Source organism: Micropterus salmoides, unplaced genomic scaffold (assembly GCF_014851395.1).
Source record: "Micropterus salmoides isolate LMB-PRFRI ecotype aquatic unplaced genomic scaffold, ASM1485139v1 Ms_hic_scaffold_12, whole genome shotgun sequence".
NCBI classification, from domain to species: domain Eukaryota; kingdom Metazoa; phylum Chordata; class Actinopteri; order Centrarchiformes; family Centrarchidae; genus Micropterus; species Micropterus salmoides.
The window spans coordinates 36446279-36456737 of NW_024040263.1; the positions used below are offsets into that span (position 1 = coordinate 36446279).

A 10459-nucleotide genomic window follows, 5' to 3' on the forward strand; every position below is an offset into this window, starting at 1 on the left:
GCAAAAAAAACAAAAAAAACAATCATTAACATGTTTTAGAGAAGAAAGCACAAGTATGTACAGTATATTACTACTCTGAAATTGAGAGTAGAGAGGGATCCACCTTCCTAATTTGGTCCAGAACCGGTTGCCAGATATCAAAAAATTTATAGGCACAGCCTGCTGTAGCATGGTCAGATTGTATAAGAGATCAATGAGCCACATTTTAAAAGCTGGAGGGTACTTGTCTTTCCATTTAAGCAGTATCTGCCGTCGAGCTAAAAGAGTAGTAAATGCTATGAGGCTTTTGTTGTTTTGATTTAAGTGAAAATGTTGCGGTACAATGCCGAATACAGAGATCATGGCATCAGGCTCTATGACTGTCCCCAAAGTGTCGGAAATAAATTTAAATATAGACTTCCAAAAAACTTCAAGTTTTGGACAGAGCCAAAACATGTGAGACAGAGTGCCTGGTTCGGCTTCACATCTATCACAGAGAGGATCTATGTCTGATTTAAATTTTGCCAGTTTTACTTTAGACCAATGCAGTCTATGAACAATTTTAAATTGAATCACTCGATGTCTTTGAAGATGAATGAATGTTTTCCAATATAGATTCCCATACATCCTCAGAAATTCCTATAGACAGTTCCTCTTCCCACAATCTTTTCACGTGAGCCAGAGGCCCCATATTATGAGTTTTCATTACACTATATATTTTACCAATGGCCCCCTTGGAGTTTGGATTCACTTCTAGAACAGTCTCAAGAAGTGACTCAGGTGTTAATGAGGGGAAGTGACTAACAGATGATGCAGCAAAACTGCGAAGTTGAAGATATTTGAAGAAGTGAGTGTTGGGAATTTGGAATTTAGTTGCAAGGTTGCAAAAGTGCCATCAATATACATATCCTTTAGTACCCTAAGGCCATTTACAGACCAGGCGCCAAAAGAATCATCTATAATAGAAGGAGTAAACATGTGATTTCTTGCTATGGGAGCGAAAACTGATACATCATTAAGTGAAAAATGTCTTCTAAGATGTCCCCATATTTTGAAGGAGTGCTTAACCACTGGATTCAGAGAGTATTTATATATAGGATGAGGTGATGGCAATGTTGAGCAGAGAAATGCATGTAAAGAAGCAGGATGGCATGACAAATTCTCAAGGGACAGCCATTTAGGACCACTAGCGTGCGAGTTAAACCAATATAACATAAAATGAGCATTGGCTGCCAATAATAGTACTGAAAATTGGGTAATGATAGTCCTCCATGCTCTCGGTGTTGCTGCAAAACACTTTTATGGATGCATGCATTTTTTCCAAAGTTGATATCAGCCTGTCTATCAGTAGGAAAAACGATTTAGTTAAAAATATTGGGATACACTGGAACAGATATAGAAATCTAGGTAGGATATTCATCTTGACGGTGCTTATCCTGCCTCCTAGTGATAGCGGTAATGTACCCCAACGCTCAAAATCTTGTTTTATGGAATCTATCAATGGAATAAAATTAGTTTTATAGAGGTTCTTGTAATTATTAGTAATCCATATACCTAAATACATAAATTTATCTTTACTCAATTTAAACGGTAAGGAGTTAAATGAGATAAGTCTGGCTGCAGTGTTAATCGGCATAAGTTCACTTTTTTGCATGTTTATTTTATATCCTGATATTTTACCAAAACTACCAAGTAATGACAATAGATGAGGCAAGGTCTTAAGCGGCTCAGACACATACAAGAGGGTATCATCCGCATAAAGAGACACTTTATGTTCGGATTCATCCCTCAGTATGCCTTTAATAGTATTATCAAACCGTATTGCCACTGCCAGGGGCTCAATCATCAGTGCAAATAATGAGGGGGATAATGGGAAGCCCTGCCTAGTCCCGCGGCCTAATTGGAAAAAGGATGAGATGTTATTGTTTGTCCGAATTGCTGCTACAGCATGAGTTAACTTGGTCATGTCGAGCTAGGTGCGCGGTGAAGATGGCGACAACCAGCTCCGCCCAATTTGGACTTCAAAACTGCTCTTCAGAAACCTGCGGGTGTTGTCACGGATACTACGTTCATTTTTATATACAATCAATGGGTTGAGCGCTAAATCATACCGGCAGCAGTTTCAGACTTCTCTGCTTTGACAAGAATTGTTTCTAAATGAACAGGCTTGTTTGACCACAACTGGAATTTTTAGTGTTCAATCAACCGCTCCCCAGTTTCTGTAATTGTGAGTTTGTGGGCAGAAATTCCATGTGCCTGGAGATAAAGTTGGCAGTGGTGGGATTTGAACCCACGCCTCCATAGAGACTGGAGCCTTAATCCAGCGCCTTAGACCACTCGGCCACACTACCACACTTTTTCCTTTGTGCTACACACAAAACATATAATTAAGTGTAGGCCTATATTAAGATACCTGAAAACAGCTCGATTGTAGTCCAGTCTTTTCACAGCAAAATGTGCGTCATAATGCTCGCCTAGCGGCTAGTCCGACATGCTATCAAAAACACCGGTGGAAAAACACTGAGCTGCAGCAGACAGTGACAAGATGTCCGCCTGCTGCCTCTCCTCTCCCTTCCAAACATTACCAACCCTCCAGGCAGTCAATGGACAAAGTTGTTACTGTGATGTAGAGACAGTGCTCAGTTATAACTTAATGGATGAAAGATACATTTGATCCAAATAATAACTCACCACTCTGAAACTCTTGCTCAGAAGTTTAAAGAGTAAAAATAAATTCTACTTCAGTGAAAGTACTATTACTTTGATAAACGTTTACTTAAGTACAAGTAAAGTTACTGGTATAAAAATCTACTGAAGTAAAAGTAAAAAGTAGCTCATTTAAAATGTACTCTTACTTACAGTAGTTACTTTTTTAACCTCCTAATATTGATGTAAATCTTATACTTGTTATAAATTGCAGTTTTTTGTGATTTATAACGGAACAAGGCAGATTTTGCTTTCAATGTTAGTTTGTTTGACAGATACTTTGCCAAATCAGTGGCGAAAAACAATGACATTTAATGTTTTAATTTAAGTTTGAGAATGTTTTGGCTTCATTAAGAAACTGTGGTGGAACAGATTAGACTCTGGACTGGACTGGGAAAACAGGAAACACTGGACTGTATATGAAGTCATATCCTTATTTTCTAACAGGTGGTAATTGTAATGGGATATCATAAGTGTTAGTATAATAAATACCTAGTTACCAGCATGTTGCTAATGTCAATCAAGACTGTCATGTCTATTTGTTGTCACTAGAAACTGAATTTGAATCATTTATATTTGAATTTGAATTGCTCAACTTGAATAATTGCATAAAAAACTGAATTGAATAGCACAATTTGAAATTAAATAGATAATTTTGGAACTGAATTTCAATAAAGTCGAAACAGAATATATATATATATATATATATATATATATATTAAGTTTATTCAGTTGTCCTGAAACTGTATTTGGTCCACACTGAAAATTCAACTCTCTATATACTTCCAATTTCAGTTTTAACTTAAATTGAGTTCTTGTAATTCAATTTCAGTTTACTGAGACACATACAGTCTCTGAGGAAGAGCAATAGAGTAGAGCTTCACAGGTTTGTGCAAATGTATTATATATTTCTTAATGGTCAAATGTGTAAATTTTAGTAGCATCTAGTGGTGAGGTTGCGAACACTCACCCCTCACTTTCCAAGCGAGTAGGAGAATCTGAGGTGGCCGACAATGGACAAAAGATGTCGTCGTCTGACACAGCAGAGTAGCTAGTCATGCAATGAGGTTTCTTTAGATAGATATATTAAGAAATTATATTGACTTAATTATTCAGAATATGCAAGGCAAGGGAAAAACATAAATTTTCTCTGTGATTTTGCCCATCTTCTAGCTAAAGCTATCAAACACAGTTTTCATTTGCATTGCTGTTGTAAGTTGGACTAACTTACCTGTCCACCAGAAAACAGGTAACTTTAGCATCGCTTTGAAAATCGATCATCTGTTCCGACTTTGTCTGTTTTCATCAAGTTTTCGCTTCTTTGACTACGGAGATTCATGCTCTGTCGGCTCTTGTGCTAAATAATACGAGTGGTCCTCCATTAGTCGAAATTTCACTTCTCTTTTTACTTCTAATAAACCACTCGACTTCTTCGTACGAATTCAACGTAGTGACGAAACGCACATGGCAACTTCCGTATAAGGGACCTGCTGTGTTGTAGATAGAAATGGCTCATTCTAAGTTAATAAAAACATAGTTCATTATGTCTTTAGGTCTTTATACAGCACTGATGACATAGTCAGTACATTATGTAAATTACATACTGCAATTCTGTCAGTAGATCCTCCTAAATATTACACGCGGGACCTTTAACAGAGACAAAAATATTTTCTGCATGACAAAGTTGTAGTAGTTGCATTTGTTGAATAACCTTTGCCATCATGACAACAGTCTGATCCTTCCTTTCCTATAAGGTGTGTAAGTATCATCCAAATGGCCATTTTGTGTAAAGCCCTATTCCGTACAAATTATGGACATGTACAGGATTAAGATCACAGATGTACTCAGCAATTATTATATATTACTAGAGGTGGGGAGGGGAAAGGTACTCCTCTGTCCTGAGGGGATGATCATTTCAGTCAGCAGAAAAGTTGGCCAAATCAGCCTTGATGGAGGCCTTCCTTCCTTGAGGGAGGAAGGTGTACTGAGCACAGAGGAGAATAAGATTATCTGAAATGTTGAGAAGTGTTTCCCTAGGTTTTTTTTTTCAGGGGAGGTGGGATTGGCTGTTGTGGAGAGCGCCCCGAGCCACTTTCTTTGTGTTCCATTTACAGACCCAGGTCTGTGTGGGGGGGAAAAAAAAGAGCATACAAAGAGCACACAGAGCGAACTGTGAGGAAACATTTGTTGAATTGAATTGAGTTGATTAGAATTGCTTAGTATCCCTTTAAAGCTACATTCACAGGGAATGTAATCTGAATTTAGTGCAAAACAAAATGTGATTAACTGAAATAAATATACAGTGGGTACGGAAAGTATTCAGACCCCTTTAAATTTTCACTCTTTGTTTCATTGCAGCCATTTTCCAAAAATCAAAAAGTTCATTTTATTTCTCAGTAATGTAACTCAGCACCCCATCTTGACAGAAAAAAAAGAAATGTAGAAATTTTTGCAAATTTATTAAAAAAGAAAAACTGAAATATCACATGGTCATAAGTATTCAGACCCTTTGCCGTGACACTCATATTTAACTCAGGTGCTGTCTATTTCTTCTGATCATCCTTGAGATGGTTCTACACCTTCATTTGAGTCCAGCTGTGTTTGATTATACTGATTGGACTTGATTAGGAAAGCCACACACCTGTCTATATAAGACCTTACAGCTCACAGTGCATGTCAGAGCAAATGAGAATCATGAGGTCAAAGGAACTGCCTGAAGAGCTCAGAGACAGAATTGTGGCAAGGCACAGATCTGGCCAAGGTTACAAAAAATTTCTGCTGCACTTAAGGTTCCAGAGCACAGTGGCCTCCATAATCCTCAAATGGAAGACGTTTGGGACGACCAGAACCCTTCCTAGAGCTGGCCGTCCGGCCAAACTGAGCTATCGGGGGAGAAGAGCCTTGGTGAGAGAGGTAAAGAAGAACCCAAAGGTCACTGTGGCTGAGCTCCAGAGATGCAGTCGGGAGATGGGAGAAAGTTGTAGTAAGTCAACCATCACTGCAGCAATCCACCAGTCGGGGCTTTATGGCAGAGTGGCCCGACGGAAGCCTCTCCTCAGTGCAAGACACATGAAAGCCCGCATGGAGTTTGCTAAAAAACACCTGAAGGACTCCAAGATGGTGATAAATAAGATCCTCTGGTCTGATGAGACCAAGATAGAACTTTTTGGCCTTAATTCTAAGCGGTATGTGTGGAGAAAACCAGGCACTGCTCATCACCTGTCCAATACAGTCTCAACAGTGAAGCATGGTGGTGGCAGCATCATGCTGTGGGGGTGTTTTTCAGCTGCAGGGACAGGACGACTGGTTGCAATCGAGGGAAAGATGAATGCGGCCAAGTACAGGGATATCCTGGACGAAAACCTTTTCCAGAGTGCTCTGGACCTCAGACTGGGCCGAAGGTTTACCTTCCAACAAGACAATGACCCTAAGCACACCGCTAAAATAACGAAGGAGTGGCTTCACAACAACTCCGTGGCTGTTCTTGAATGGCCCAGCCAGAGCCCTGACTTAAACCCAATTGAGCATCTCTGGAGAGACCTGAAAATGGCTGTCCACCAACGTTTACCATCCAACCTGACAGAACTGGAGAGGATCTGCAAGGAGGAATGGCAGAGGATACCCAAATCCAGATGTGAAAAACTTGTTGCATCTTTCCCAAAACGACTCATGGCTGTATTAGATCAAAAGGGTGCTTCTACTAAATACTGAGCAAAGGGTCTGAATACTTATGACCATGTGATATTTCAGTTTTTCTTTTTTAATAAATTTGCAAAAATTTCTACATTTCTGTTTTTTTCTGTCAAGATGGGGTGCTGAGTTTACATTACTGAGAAATAAAATGAACTTTTTTGATTTTTGGAAAATGGCTGCAATGAAACAAAGAGTGAAAAATTTAAAGGGGTCTGAATACTTTCCGTACCCACTGTATATTTGAGCTACAACATTAGCAAAAAGGATTTAGCTCATATCAGCGTTGGAGGGAGTTGACTACCTTCATACAGTATAAGTGTAAAGCTTGATTGATCTGTCATTCTGCAGTTACAACCCCAAACGCTGCATAGGTGACGGCATAGGGTAGGGGGCTATGCAGAGGCCATGCCGTCGATTCGACACAGAAGTATAAATTGCACTTAATCTCACAATACTTTCAGTAGGATAGCTTGGATTGAGATGATCTGCTTAAAGGTATTTGAACTGCAGATACAGTGCTGCAAATGAGTGGAATGTGAGTTGAAAGAGATTGACCTCACTTAACTGTGGGGAATCAGGATGAGCACCAACGGTCAATCCTAAGGATTATAGCCAGCTCACCGCTTAATCATTAGGAGCAGCCAGCCTTTCTAGCCTTTAGTTTTTTACACTTTTGACCTGTTTTTTTTTTTTTGCTGACAACACTGGGAATAAAGCTTTTGTGTCTTATAGTCAGGCTTCCCTTCACAACTCTCAACTTTTCATCTTTTGCTGAGCTTTGTAGAGTTTGATGGGAAATTGAAATTGTCAGCATCCTGCAGGTACCTCCTACATATTTAATATGTAGGAGGTACCTGCATCCATTTTTCCTCATTGACGCTGACTGTTATTAAATGGATACCAGTTATTTTGAGCCAGATGATTTTCATTGATATAACTGTATTAAAGATGACATTAAATATGTCAAAGATTACTGTATATTAAACCTTTTATTAGTTATTGGTTGTTTTAACACACTCAGAGTTCTGGCTTATTTATTTGGCATTTAAAATATAGAATATTTTAGGTTGTGTAAGTGGTAGAATTTTTTTCTGTACAACAATATCTCTGGAGTAAGTGCAGGTTCTGGAGTATTTGGCATCAATATTGACTCTTATTATTGTAAGTTCACATGCTTTAAAATTATTTGGCACTTTCAACTAGGGATGGCACTGATCTGATACTGAAATCAGATATTGGTCCTATAGCCTATTGACTCAAATAGCTGGATTGGGTATCGGTGACAGGGGGCCTGATCCAGGGCCGATTTAGTCATTTCAATTACATGCGTACTATGCGATGTGTCAGCAGTGTGCCAGTAGACCAATACATTTGGCGAGGAGAGCTGGCATGGTACATGAACATGGCATCTTCAGCAAGCAAGGTATAAGAAGCAAATAATAGTATATAATGTACAATGTAAGTTCTTTGGAAGAAGCAAGGTCAGTGGAGTTGCCATTTCAATGTTTTATATAAAGGTTAGGCAAGTAGGTGGTACCATGGTGCTCATCTAATTGGGGCAGAAGGAAAAGCCAACTAGTTTTTGACCACCACGGACGCCGCTGCCGTCGCTGTTTGTTTGTTGGGTTGGATATCGGAAAACTGTTGATGGAGATGGGATATTGTACCATTATGGATGCTTGCCAGTTGTTGAAGACAAAGGTTTAGGGTTAGCCACAGCTACATGAAATAATATTTCAATCTCTCGACACACCGACAGGATCGATCAAGATCTAATGTCGATTCATGTTCTGTGTTCTTCTCCACATTCAAAAGGTCTCTCACACAATCCAGGTTCATACAGTGAACCTGTTTGGAGTAAAGCAGTCATCCTCCTGATCAATACTGATCTCCATCAGATCATCTAAACATTTCAGAGGCTAAAAGTTGAATTCTTTTTCCTCTTTCTGTCCTTTCAAGTTTATTACTGCAGTTTTTTTATTTTGACATTACTGCATGCATGGAAACGTTGAAATGACTGCCTGCAGCCTCTCTAATCATCAAAGTAAATCGTAAAAGAAAACACTAAGTACAATAAACACAAGGAAAGAAAGAAATCACATGGAAAGCCATTGGAGGTGGGGGTAAAATGCCTACATAGGTGTAATCTGTGACTGTTTTCAACATACGCTATAATTTTTATTGAAACCTCTAGGTTGAAAACAATAGACAGGAGATGTGCAGCTGTGCAACATGTCATATTTAACTGACGTTGCTTTAAGATGACGGCTCCAAGGGAAGGACATCTCATTTCTTAAATGCGTGTTTCCTCAACTCCTCTCTGCTCACATCTCGTGTATGAAGGACTAAGATTCGAGGATCGAGGAGACACAAATTTGGGAAATGAGAAAAGCCCTGTGTGACAATAAATGTCATCTGTCATGACATTAGCTAATGGCAGAGGCGAAGAGACCGAAGAAGACGTTGACAGAGGAAGTTAAGAAGAGAAAAGGAGAGATGGCTTTGTGAAATAAAAGACTGAAAGACAGAAGCCGAGCTGGCATTCTTTCTGTGGACACAGTTGGACTAGTAAGTCATATTGCTCTGTCTTGTGTTGTTGCATTTGCTTGACGTTTGCCTGTGTTAGCAAATTTGGCAACTTCCTAGATGGTGATTGTAATGTAATCATAACAAATGCACATGTACAGCTGTCCTTATTTAGACAGCGCAGAATTACACTCACAGTAGAAGAGCCAAATCTCACCAAATCTTACATAATGTTGTCTTACACGGAAAAGAATGATTCCCAGTCTCTTCCTCACAGTGAGGTATACAGTTTACTTGGTATTGTCGAATATCCAAAGCTCGAAGTACCAAAGTATTGGTATTAGGACTGAAAAAGTCTCATCAGTGCACCCCTACTTTCAACCAAACAGGGGTTCTCACACCCACTCATTCTCGCTATCTCTCTCCTCTTCCACTCCTGTGTTTTTCTCTGTCTTTGTGAATATATTCTGTTTCTTGGGATGGAAAGATTAGTGACTGTGAGCTTGTTTGGTCTTAAAGTCTGTGTGAGTGTGTATTGCATTGAGCTGGTATTGAAGTGATCCTTTATCTCCAGAGGAAAGACATAAAAATTTGCTTCAGAGGGAAATGATTTCTTTAAAAACAATGTTTTATGGGCTCTCTCAACATTTATTCTTTTCTTTTTCGGTGGTTGACTTTGCATGTTACTTGTCTTGTATATGTGGCCAGAAAGGAAGTTAGTTTATGTTGGTTAGGGCATGTCATTTTGCTTGCATTGTCTCTTCTCCACGCCACACTCTGATTAATACTAATACTAGTCCACTATGGCAATAGGCAATCTATATAAGGTGGGATCTTCAAATGTCTTCTCATTGATCTGTGTGATTGTGTCGCTACTTCTTCCTCCTTAATTTTTATTTATGTCTATAAAGCAAAGACCCACTCTAGTCTTTTTTGAGACATTAAGTTGGTGTTCTCTTCCTTGTTATCCAAGCAGTTGTTAGTGATAAGATGTAACAAAATCGTCATCTCTCGACCACTGGCAAAAATGCAGTACAATACAGCCTGAGCTTCATGGTCCATACCAACATTCAGTGTCTGCTGCTGAATCAAGACACCCTGTCCCAAATATATGCCTGCAGTTGCAGCCTTGGCCGTCTTCCTTAAATAAAACCTATCATGGCTTTGGTATAAGTAATCTGTGTGTGTAACATGTAAGACAGTTAAGATTCTATTACTTTCTACTGTTTTTATCAACATTAGTATTAATGGCCTCAGTTTAACACGTGAAACAAGGCAGCTTTCTTGGACATGCAATCTCTATTGCAGCAGTCACAGTCCACGTAGATCAGATGGGCGGGTGGTACCCTGGCATGTCGGTACCGCCTCATTAATCTGGCTACCATCCTAGACAGGCCCTCGGAGCAGGTGAGAATGCTTTTATCTTGCTTTTAGATGTCTGAGGAGCTTCAAGCTGCACTCACAAAATGCTAAGGAATGTCCTAATGAGGACAATGCTTAGGGTGGCCCTATGGTCAGAACAGGGAAATACTGTACACTTGGTTTACTCTCAGCA

General features: G+C 39.4%; 1 non-coding gene across 1 annotated transcript; it reads right to left on the reverse strand.

Moving 5' to 3' along the window:
* Positions 1–2248: 2248 nt before the first annotated feature.
* Positions 2249–2330, reverse strand: trnal-aag. The gene has a single exon. It is a non-coding gene; the product is annotated as a tRNA-Leu (tRNA).
* Between the last annotated feature and the right edge of the window lie 8129 nt (positions 2331–10459).